This window comes from Phragmites australis, chromosome 13, assembly GCF_958298935.1.
Source record: "Phragmites australis chromosome 13, lpPhrAust1.1, whole genome shotgun sequence".
NCBI classification, from domain to species: Eukaryota; Viridiplantae; Streptophyta; class Magnoliopsida; order Poales; family Poaceae; genus Phragmites; species Phragmites australis.
Window position 1 is genome coordinate 11,047,186 of NC_084933.1, and position 10,116 is coordinate 11,057,301.

Consider the following 10,116-nt stretch of genomic DNA (forward strand, 5'->3'; position numbering starts at 1 on the left):
GACAAGAGATTTCTATTGAGAGTCTGATCGCGTCTCTTGATGTTGAGGAGAAAACTTGAGCTAAGGATGTGCATAACAAAGGAGGTGATCGATAGTATAGCACAAATGCGGCGCAATAATCCTCTAACGGCAAGTACAAAGGAAAAAATAACAAGCCCAAACAAACCACCAACTTCAAGAAGAAGAAGATGAACAAAGATGATAAACATTACTTCATGTGCGGTGAGGTTGGCTATTGGGCCAAAGATTGTTGAGACCGCAAAAGGAAGAAAGGTTAATCAAAAGAAGAACACAAAGTCTGACAACACTGGAGATGGAACTAGTGGGTATGATAATCTACTTATTGTTCTTTTTAGTGAATCAGTATATCAGTTGGTGAATTGATACTAGGGCTAATGTACACGTGTGTACAGACAGTTCAATGTCCTTTTCTTATCAAAGATTCTTCCATCTTAATGGGGAATGAGTTTCATGCTCCTGTTCATGGTGTTGGAACGGTAGATCTAAAATTTACTTCGGGAAAGATCGTATAGCTAAGGAATGTGTAGAATGTTCCTTCAATAAACAAGAATTTAGTTAGCAGTTCCCTTCTCTGTAGAGACGGGTTTAAGGTGGTACTCGAGTCCATAAAATAGTTTTGTCGAAATATAGACTTTTTATTGGTAAAGGATATGAGTGGGGAGGCTTGTTCCACTTTTCTCTTCTAATTTCTGCATTAAATCTGTGAACCATAATTGTGGCAATATTAATGGAGATGAGGCTAGTGTTTGTCGCTCACGGTTACGTCACATAAACTTTGGTTGCATGACTCGGTTTTTCAGCTTAAATTTAATTATGAATGTTTCTATTGTCAAATGTTCTAAGTGCCAAAGTTGTGTACAATCTAAGCAACCTCGTATGCCTCATAAGGCAGTCAATGACAGAAATTTGGTAATATTAGAACTCATACATTCGGATCTTTGCGAGATGAATAATGTGTTGAAGAAGGGTGGAAAAAGATATTTCATGACTTTAATCGATGATGCATGTAGATTTTGTTATGTGTATTTGTTAAAATCTAAATATGAGGCTCTAGACCACTTTGAGATCTATAAAGTAGAAGTTAAAAATCAATTGGAAAGAAAAAGTAAAAGACTTAGGTCGAATTATGGTGGATAGTACTTCTCGAGTGATTTCGACTTATTCTGTAAGGAATATAGAATTATTCATGAGGGAACGCATCTCTATTCGCCCAAATCAAACAGGGTTGCTAAGAGGAAGAACCACACCCTGACTAACCAAGTTAATACAATGTTAGACACTGCGGGTTTATCTAAGACATGGTGGGAGAGGCCTTGTTAACTTCATGTCATGTTCTAAATAGAGTTCCTACTAAGGATAAGGAAAAAACCCCATATGAAGAATGGGAAGGGAGATAACCATCACTTTCTTATTTACACACTTAGGGATGGTTGACGAAAGTCAATGTACTAATAACTAAAAAGAGTTGAGATCTAAGATAATGGATTGTGTCTTTCTGGGATATGCTCATTGAAGCATTGCTTATAGGTTTTTATTAGTTAAATATGAGATATTTGGCATGCTAGTCGATACAATTATGGAGTCTAGATATGCCACTTTCTTTGAGAGCATATTTCCTATGAAGGATATACATAACACTTCTAGTCAAACCTCTAAGATAATTTTTGAACCTATCACACCACTTGAGTATTCTGAATAACCACTTGAGCTAGTTCCTGAGGAGGATGACAGTGAAACTCCAAGAAGGAGTAAGAGATAAAGGACAATAAAATCATTTGGTGATGATTTCAATGTGTACCTTGGGGATGACACTCCCAAGTCGATTTTAGAAACTTATGCATCTCCAGATACAGAATACTAGAAGGAGGCTGCTCGTAGCAAGATGGATTTCATTCTCGCCAATGGGACTTGTGTAAAGGCAAATACTCATGGGATTTTGAGATTTTTTGGGGATTATTAGAATATATGGGTTTAGCCTATTATATTTGTATAATTTCAAATAAATCTTAAAGACTCAACCATTTGAGGAAGATGTGTTTCTTTAGTCTCACCTTGCTAGTGGATGTGGATGGAGACTAACTTAAAAGAGTTTCTCTCCTCCACCCATCTAGCATGTGTGGATGAGAGGATTAGCAGGGGCAGAGGGCACGAGCTCATGGCACCTGCATGAATGGTTCGCTAAAATCGGGTCCAATTGCTTGCACAGGTCTGGCTTTCTTTTGTGGTTTTATTCCTTTTTGCTGCGTGGGAAAACAGATAAATATATGGAAATTGTGCCGGTCAAGACTCCGATCATGGTGTGTCTCAATCGCCCGATTCTCCTTCTATATATAGTTGTCAGCCACCGCACAAAGGGAAGACATGAGTTGCATATTTGCAATTAGGGTTTTACCAATTTCTCTCTGTTGTGTCGTCACACGTAGACTACTCCATCCTGCTGCACCTGCGTGCACCGACGAACGGGAGAGTAGGTCTTCGGAACCTGTCGCTCTTGGGATCCTGCATCGAGAGAGGGCAAATAAAGTTTTTGGGAAGCGCTCATTGCAACTACTCACGGTCTGCTTCTAAAGGGATCAGTGACGCCCTAAGAGGGGGTGAATTAGGACACTTAGAACTATTTTGGCTCCAAAAACAACATAAGATAAATCTATATCAATTTCTATCAAAATGTGCTCTAGGTTTATCTAGTGTGTCTACTCTACCAATCAAAGTACTCGCGACCTATCTAAGAAGGTAAATTGCAAGAATGTAAATGTAGAAACGTAAATAAAGTAGAGAGAGCAAACTTGGCGTAAATTTTTTTTCTCGTGGTATCGATGGCATGAATGCCACCACTAGTCCACGTTGGGAGCTCTACAAAGGATATTCTCCCGGTCGGCACCTGGTCACAGCTAGGGTTCAATTTATCGATGGTAACCGATCAAAATTCGTGGTTACCAACCTTACCGCTCCGGTCTGGTTTTAGAAACCGAACAGTAACCGAATTTGAATTCAAAAAATTCGAAAAAATAAAAACATTCAAAAAACCCTAAATAAAACTAGACACAATTCTAAGACCTTCTGTGAAAAAAAAATCAAAAATAATGTCGTTTGCATCATATTCTATAGGGAGGAAGTTTGAAACAAATGAAAAAAGTTGAAGCGTGCGGCTCAGTTATTAACTTATGTTAAGGAAAAGATTAACATGCAAACACATATTTTTCTTACTTATGATGTATCTTAAGAGGATCTTTAAAATTGATTTCACTTCATTTAGAGTTTTATTAATTTCTCTATGATTTTTACAAAGTTCACAAGCATAAAGTGAATATGTTAAGAAACAACATTGTAATTAACTTTTTCATGTCTACTATTATTTTTCCTACAAAAATCATAATATAAAAAAACTACTAAAACTGGTTTCACTAATTTTAGAGGTGTGATAGGTCACTTATGAATTAATCTAGTCGCAACACATTTACACAATCCTGTATATTACAATAACTAATTCATGAGTTCATGTATTTTTAAAACACATAGGATCATGTAAGAAGACTAACAAAATTAGTTTCATGATTTTTGGATTAGCAAAGAGTAAACTATGCATTTAACTTGGTTTAAAAAATACATTTTCTCACAGAAAATTTTCAACTTTTTTATGAGTATAAATACCTTTTTCATGTAGATAATATTACAAGGAAACCAACAAAATTTGTTTCACTTTATTTGAAGCTCAGATGAATTAGTTATTAATTTTACAAGATTGAACCAATTTTTAGGTTTTTTGTTGAACTTCACTGAAAATCGAGAAAACTGAGCGTTTACCGACAAAACCCAGCGGTTGCCGACAATGCAAAATATTCGAGAAAACCGCTCAATAAATTGAGAAAATCGCTCGGTAACCGGTCCGATTCAACAGATTACAGAGAGGCGATTCTGACAAATTTTTGACTAAATTTCAAATTTTAGCAAATGAATTTTGTCCGAATTTCGAGCGGTCATCGCGATAATCGTGAATTTTCGATAATCGCCCGAGCTCGGTAACCGACGGCTGGTCGGTAAGTTAAATATTCTCTAATGGTGTGCTTAACCGCCTTAAATGATCACTTTAAGCACTTTGGTGGCTTGGATGTCTTCTCAGGTGTACATAAACTTCTCTGGACTCCAGCACATTCAAATGGCGAGTGGGTGAGTATTTATAGCCTTAAATCCACGCACTAGCCGTTAACCCAATGACTCTGAAAAGCTGTTAACACCGGATGATCTGGTGAGAATAATAGTACTAACACTGGATCATCCGGTGAGTATACTCTCACAAACTAGCTGTTGGAACCCCACTCAAGTCTCTGTGAACATCGGACACTCTGGCATACACTTCATCTCCATCACCGGACTATCCGGTGAGTTATCCTGAGCCATCTGAGGCTTTCCTTCTTCTCTGTGTAAATTGCTCCGGTGTAAGCATCCGGTGCACATCACTTCATCACCGGACTATCCGGTGATTTGACTTCAGTTAACCGAACCAATGCAACTTTCTCTGAAAATAATGCTACAGTGTGCACAACCTTCGTCACCGGACCATCATATGCGTTGAACTTAGTTCTGCTTCTTTGCACTATTCATTATCCAGTGTATTATCTGGTGTTCATTTCATTCACACCGGAGCATCCGATGGGTTGAACCTTCGATCTTCAGTAGCTGCATCCTTCTCTAGTAATAATGTTCCGATGCATTCATTCTTCTCAACACCGAACTATCCGGTGGGTTAAGCCTTCTTATCTTTTCTTTTCGGAAATGCTCCGGTGCAACTCCCACTGATCACCAGACTATCCGGTGAGGCTTAATCTTCATTCTTCTTTTCTAGAAGAATTTCTCTAATGAGCACTCTGCTCAAACATTGGACCTTCCGGTGAGGTCTTCGGGCCTCTCTCCTATTTGACAAATATACTCGGGTGAGTTCAAACACCTAGAGCACCGGACTATCCGGTGATGCAAATCTTCTTGGGATTTCTCTAATTCAATCCAACTTTGTCCCGACTACGGTGGCTTCTTCATGCATTGGATCCATGAGACCTACTAACATATATTTTTGACAAACATGTTAATCCCATTAACTATGTTGTCATTAATCATCAAAATCACAATCATGAACTAATAGGGCCATTTTTACTACAATCTCTGTTTTTGGTGATTGATGACAACACAACCAAAGCAAGTGGCAAATAATAAATGATGCCAAATGTAAATATCATAAGCGAGCATAAAGTCTTACCACATTGCGTAGATGCATATTTTTACCACTTAGTACCCCTTTGTTGTGGCTCTCACTTTTTTCATTGTCACTATCTCCCTTGAACTACCTATGTAAGAGCTTCTCTTTTGTCAATCTAGGCCTCTAGCATCTTTTCTTCTCCCCCTTTGTCAACTTCGGTATTCCTAGATGTTTTGGTTGTTGCTATAATCTTCTCGCATTGTTCATCTTATTTTTATCTTGCTTTGGTCGTCAAACTTCTCCCCTTTTGTCAACAATCTACCAAAAAGGACTATAAACACATGTCGAACTTAAGAGAAAAACATTAGAATACATGGAAGAGATCTTCACAAATCATGATACAACAAAAGGATATCAATTGTATGAATATCACTACAAATTAATGATAACAATTGTAGGCTATGAAAGCACATGGATTAAAATTTATGAAACTCACATAATATAGTTTATCCCCCTATATATGTACATACATACGATAAGAAAGAAATATATACACAACTAGATAATATATTAAGATAGGAAGTTTAAGCTATATTATGCATGGAGGTAGTTTAAATAAATAAAAGATTTAACAATAATATTAATTGAAGTATTTAAGCATTGCATACCTCCAGACACATGTTGATTGCTCCATAAGACCACAAAAGATGTCACTAGAAACACATGTTAGTCTGAAAATCACAACCTATAGGATATACTCCCCCTAAATATGTGCATACAAGTATTGAATACTTGTGAGATATATATGCACTTGTTATTAATAACAATGGGTATTTATCCTATAAATTGGATCATGGTACATAAAAGATACCAAATGTAAAAAATAGTACCATGAAATGAATCTACAACTAATAAACCATATATATTGTTCATGGATAAACACAAGCAACCTACCATATGAAAACCTACACTGGGTATTCTAATAAATTGAAATAAACATATGCAATCCTAGACAAGACAAATGAGCTACAACAATTAATTTTTTTTGCATCGAGCTCTATTACCTCTTTTACCTTTGGATGGGGATTTGGGTATGTGATGATTATGATCTTCATCAATGCGCCTATGTTGTATACTTGGCTTATTTGTTTGAATCTTCACTTCATTTTGTAAGCCAAGCCTCTAAATCCCCATAGTTGACTTGTGCTTTGGAACCCAAATTGACTGGGGTCCCTTCATGTTGGTGATGACTTTCTTGCGCACCCAAATAGATTGCTTCCACCTCCGGTCATTTCTCCCAACTATGTGTGTAACCACCTTACTATTATCCTTCTTCTTGAGCTTGTAGTGGTTGCTCTTGGTCTTGATCTTGTAGTTGGGCTTGGTGTAGAGGTTGGAGGTGTTGTTGGAGATGTTTGCCACCTTCTTATTCTTCTTGGTCTCCTTCTTTACTTGTTTGAATTGGAATGACTTATGACCTTCTTGATGGCATTTGAAACATGTCATGGTGGATCCCTCTGCAAGCTTCTTCACTATAAAAGCACGATTATCTTGAGAAGATGGGCATATCATTTGCCCTTTAAACTTGTCAAGTCCTTCTTGAGCTTTTCAACTTCATGCTTTCGCTTATCATTTTATTATGCAATGAGATCATTAGATGGTTCTACAAAAATATTCTCAGTGCATTTCTCATTGCAAAGGGGTGAGCATGATATATCAATTAAATCGTCACAAAAATTAAAAGCATCTACCTTATGATTGAAATTAAATAGAGAGCAAATGGACCTTAGTTTGAGATTCAATGCACTCAAATTTAGCCTTATGCACATCATGCTCCTTGTTTAGCAAATTAAATTTACACAATAATTGTTCATAATTAGAAACAAAGATAGCATGAATGTTATTAAGTGCATTGAATTTCTTAAGCTATTTTGGTTGTTTCTTAAGTGTCCTTTGTTGCTCATTGACCAAATGAAGGAGTTCATCATAGGAGGGACAATCCTCATCGGGTTCATCATCACTTATATCGTTATCCATAAATTTGGCCATAAGGCACTTGTGAGATGACTTGCGCGATGACTACTTATGTGATGACGATCTTAAAGAAGAGCTTTTCTTGTAGGGGAGGATGGTGAAACTTTTATCACTTGAACTTGACTCTTCATTATCGCTCACCCATCTTCCTATGCTTGCGAATATCTTGGCTCTTCTCCTTATGTCCCTCTTCTTGATCTTGGTATTCTTCTCATTCTTGATGTGATCAATTGTGTTGATCAAGTCTTCAATGGAGATAGTATGATCAACTTTGGCATTGATCCTCTTCATATTCTTCTCTATCTTTGCGAAGAGCTTGGTCATCTTAGCATCAATTTCTTCATTACTTGATGTGCTTTGATCATCCTATTCATAGCTCTCTTCATCTTGATCACCATCATCTTCGCTTAAGCTTAACTCTTGCTCTTGTCTCCTCATCCTCGCCTTCATGTGTTGATATTGAGCTTGCTTGCTTGTGAGAGCAAGATTCTTGGTGTCGGATGAGGAAGAAGCTTCCACCCTCATATTCATTGTCATCTCATGGACGATGATTTTACCGAGCACTTGACTTAGAGTCATCTTCTTGATGTCATTGTTGTCGTAGATGATAGAGACTATCAACTTGTACTTTGGAAGAAGAGCTTGAAGTATTCTTCTCACCACTTGATCATCTTTAATTGGCATTAAACCTAACCCATTGATCTCATTCACACATATTCAAACGTGGGTACATGTCATTAACACGTTCATGGAGTAATTGTTTGATACCATTAAGCTTAGTAACAAGCATATGATATTTCTCATTGTGAAAATCATTTGTGCCTTAATGTATTTTAATGAGACTAGCTTAAATATCATGTGCATTGGTGAGAGAATAAACACGATTAAATGTATCAACACATATAGATGATAAAAAAATATTCTTGACCAATGCATCTAATTGTCTATCCTTGTTGGTGATGCGAGGTCTTATTTATTCCTCGGTGACTCTCCAAACATCCAACCATCGGACTTACAAATAACAAGTCATTAGAATTTTCACCGGGGAAGTTTGTGTCATCAAAAAGTGGAATCTATCCCAACCCCGAACGTCACTACTCACTAGGCGGTGAAGCCTAACCAGTCACAGTGAGACTAAGGCTCAAATGCCATTTGAATTGATGAAACCTTGTGAAATGTGTGAAGCTTTAACACAAAAATTAGAGCTAGATGTGAGCACTAGCTCTGATACTAATTGAAGGGATCAGTGACATCCTAAAAGGGGGGTGAATTAGAACACTTAGAACTAATTCGACTTCAAAAATAACACAAGATAAACCTATATCAATTTCTATCTAAATGTTCTCTAGGTTTATCTAGTGTGTCTACTCTACCGATCAAAGCACTTGCAACCTATCTAAGAAGGTAAATTGCAAAAATGTAAATAAGAAAACGTAAATAAGGTAAAGAGAGCAAACTCGGCATAAGTATTTTTTTTCTGTGGTATCGATAGCATCAATGCCACCCCTAGTCCACGTTGGAGCTCCACAAAGGATATGCTACCAGTCGACACCCGGTCACGGCTCTTGAGCTACTAAGTCACAAAGACAAGACCTCCACCCGGATGATCCACCAAACCACCAAGGCAATATCTCACCACTAGCCTCTCTTCTGGTTTCTTGCCGCTGCGATCACTTCGGAGCTTGAGCTACCAAGGCAAGGGTCTCCGCATCCACGCACAATCGCCTTGTCGTAGCTTCACACCAAGTCGGAGGGTCAACAAGCTTGCCAGCGAGTCACCAAGACTCCAAGGTGCCGACGTACCACTTGATACAATATTAGATCACTCATTGATCCACTCTCTAGACATCAATCACCTAGCAACACTCTCTCTATGCCTATAAGCACTAAACATTCTCTAATGGTGTGCTTAATCACCTTGAATGATCACCTTAAACAATTTGGTGGCTTGGATGTCTTCTCAGGTGTACATGAACTTCTCTGGACTCCAGCACCTTCAAATGGCCGAGTGGGTGAGTATTTATAGCCTCAAACCCACGCACTAGCCGTTAACCCAATGACTCTGAAAAGCTGTTAACACCGGATGATCCGGTGAGAATAGTAGTACTAACACTTTATCATCCGGTGAGTACTCTCACAAACTAGCCGTTGGAACCCCACTCAAGCCTCTGTGAACACCGGACACTCTGGTGTATACTTCATCTCCATCACCGGACTATCCAGTGAGTTATCTTGAGCCATTCGAGGCTTTCCTTCTTCTATGTGTAAATTGCTCCGGTGTAAGCATCTAGTGCACATAACTTCATCACCGGACTATCCAGTGAGTTGACTCCAGCTAACCGAGCCAATGCAACTCTCTCTAGAAATAATGCTCCAGTGTGGACAACCTTCGTCACCGGACCATCAGATGTGTTGAACTTCGTTTCGCTTCTTTGCACTATTCATTATCCAGTGTATTATCCGATGTTCATCCCATTCACACCGGAGCATCCGATGGGTTGAACCTTCGATCTTCAGTAGATGCATCCTTCTCTAATAATAATGCTTTGATGCATTCATTCTTCTCAACACCGGACCATCTAGTATGTTGAGCCTTCTTATCTTTTCTCTGGAAATGCTCCGTTGCAACTCCCACTGATCACCGGACTATCTGGTGAGGCTTAACCTTCATTCTTCTTTTCTGGAAGAATTGTTCCGATGAGCACTCTGCTCAAACACTGGACCTTCCGATGAGGTCTTCGAGCCTCTCTCCTATTTGACAAATATACTCAGGTGAGTTCAAACACCCAGAGCACCGGACCATCTGGTGAAGCGAATCTTCCTGAGACTTCTCTAATTTAGTATAACTTTATCCCGGCTGCGGTGACTTC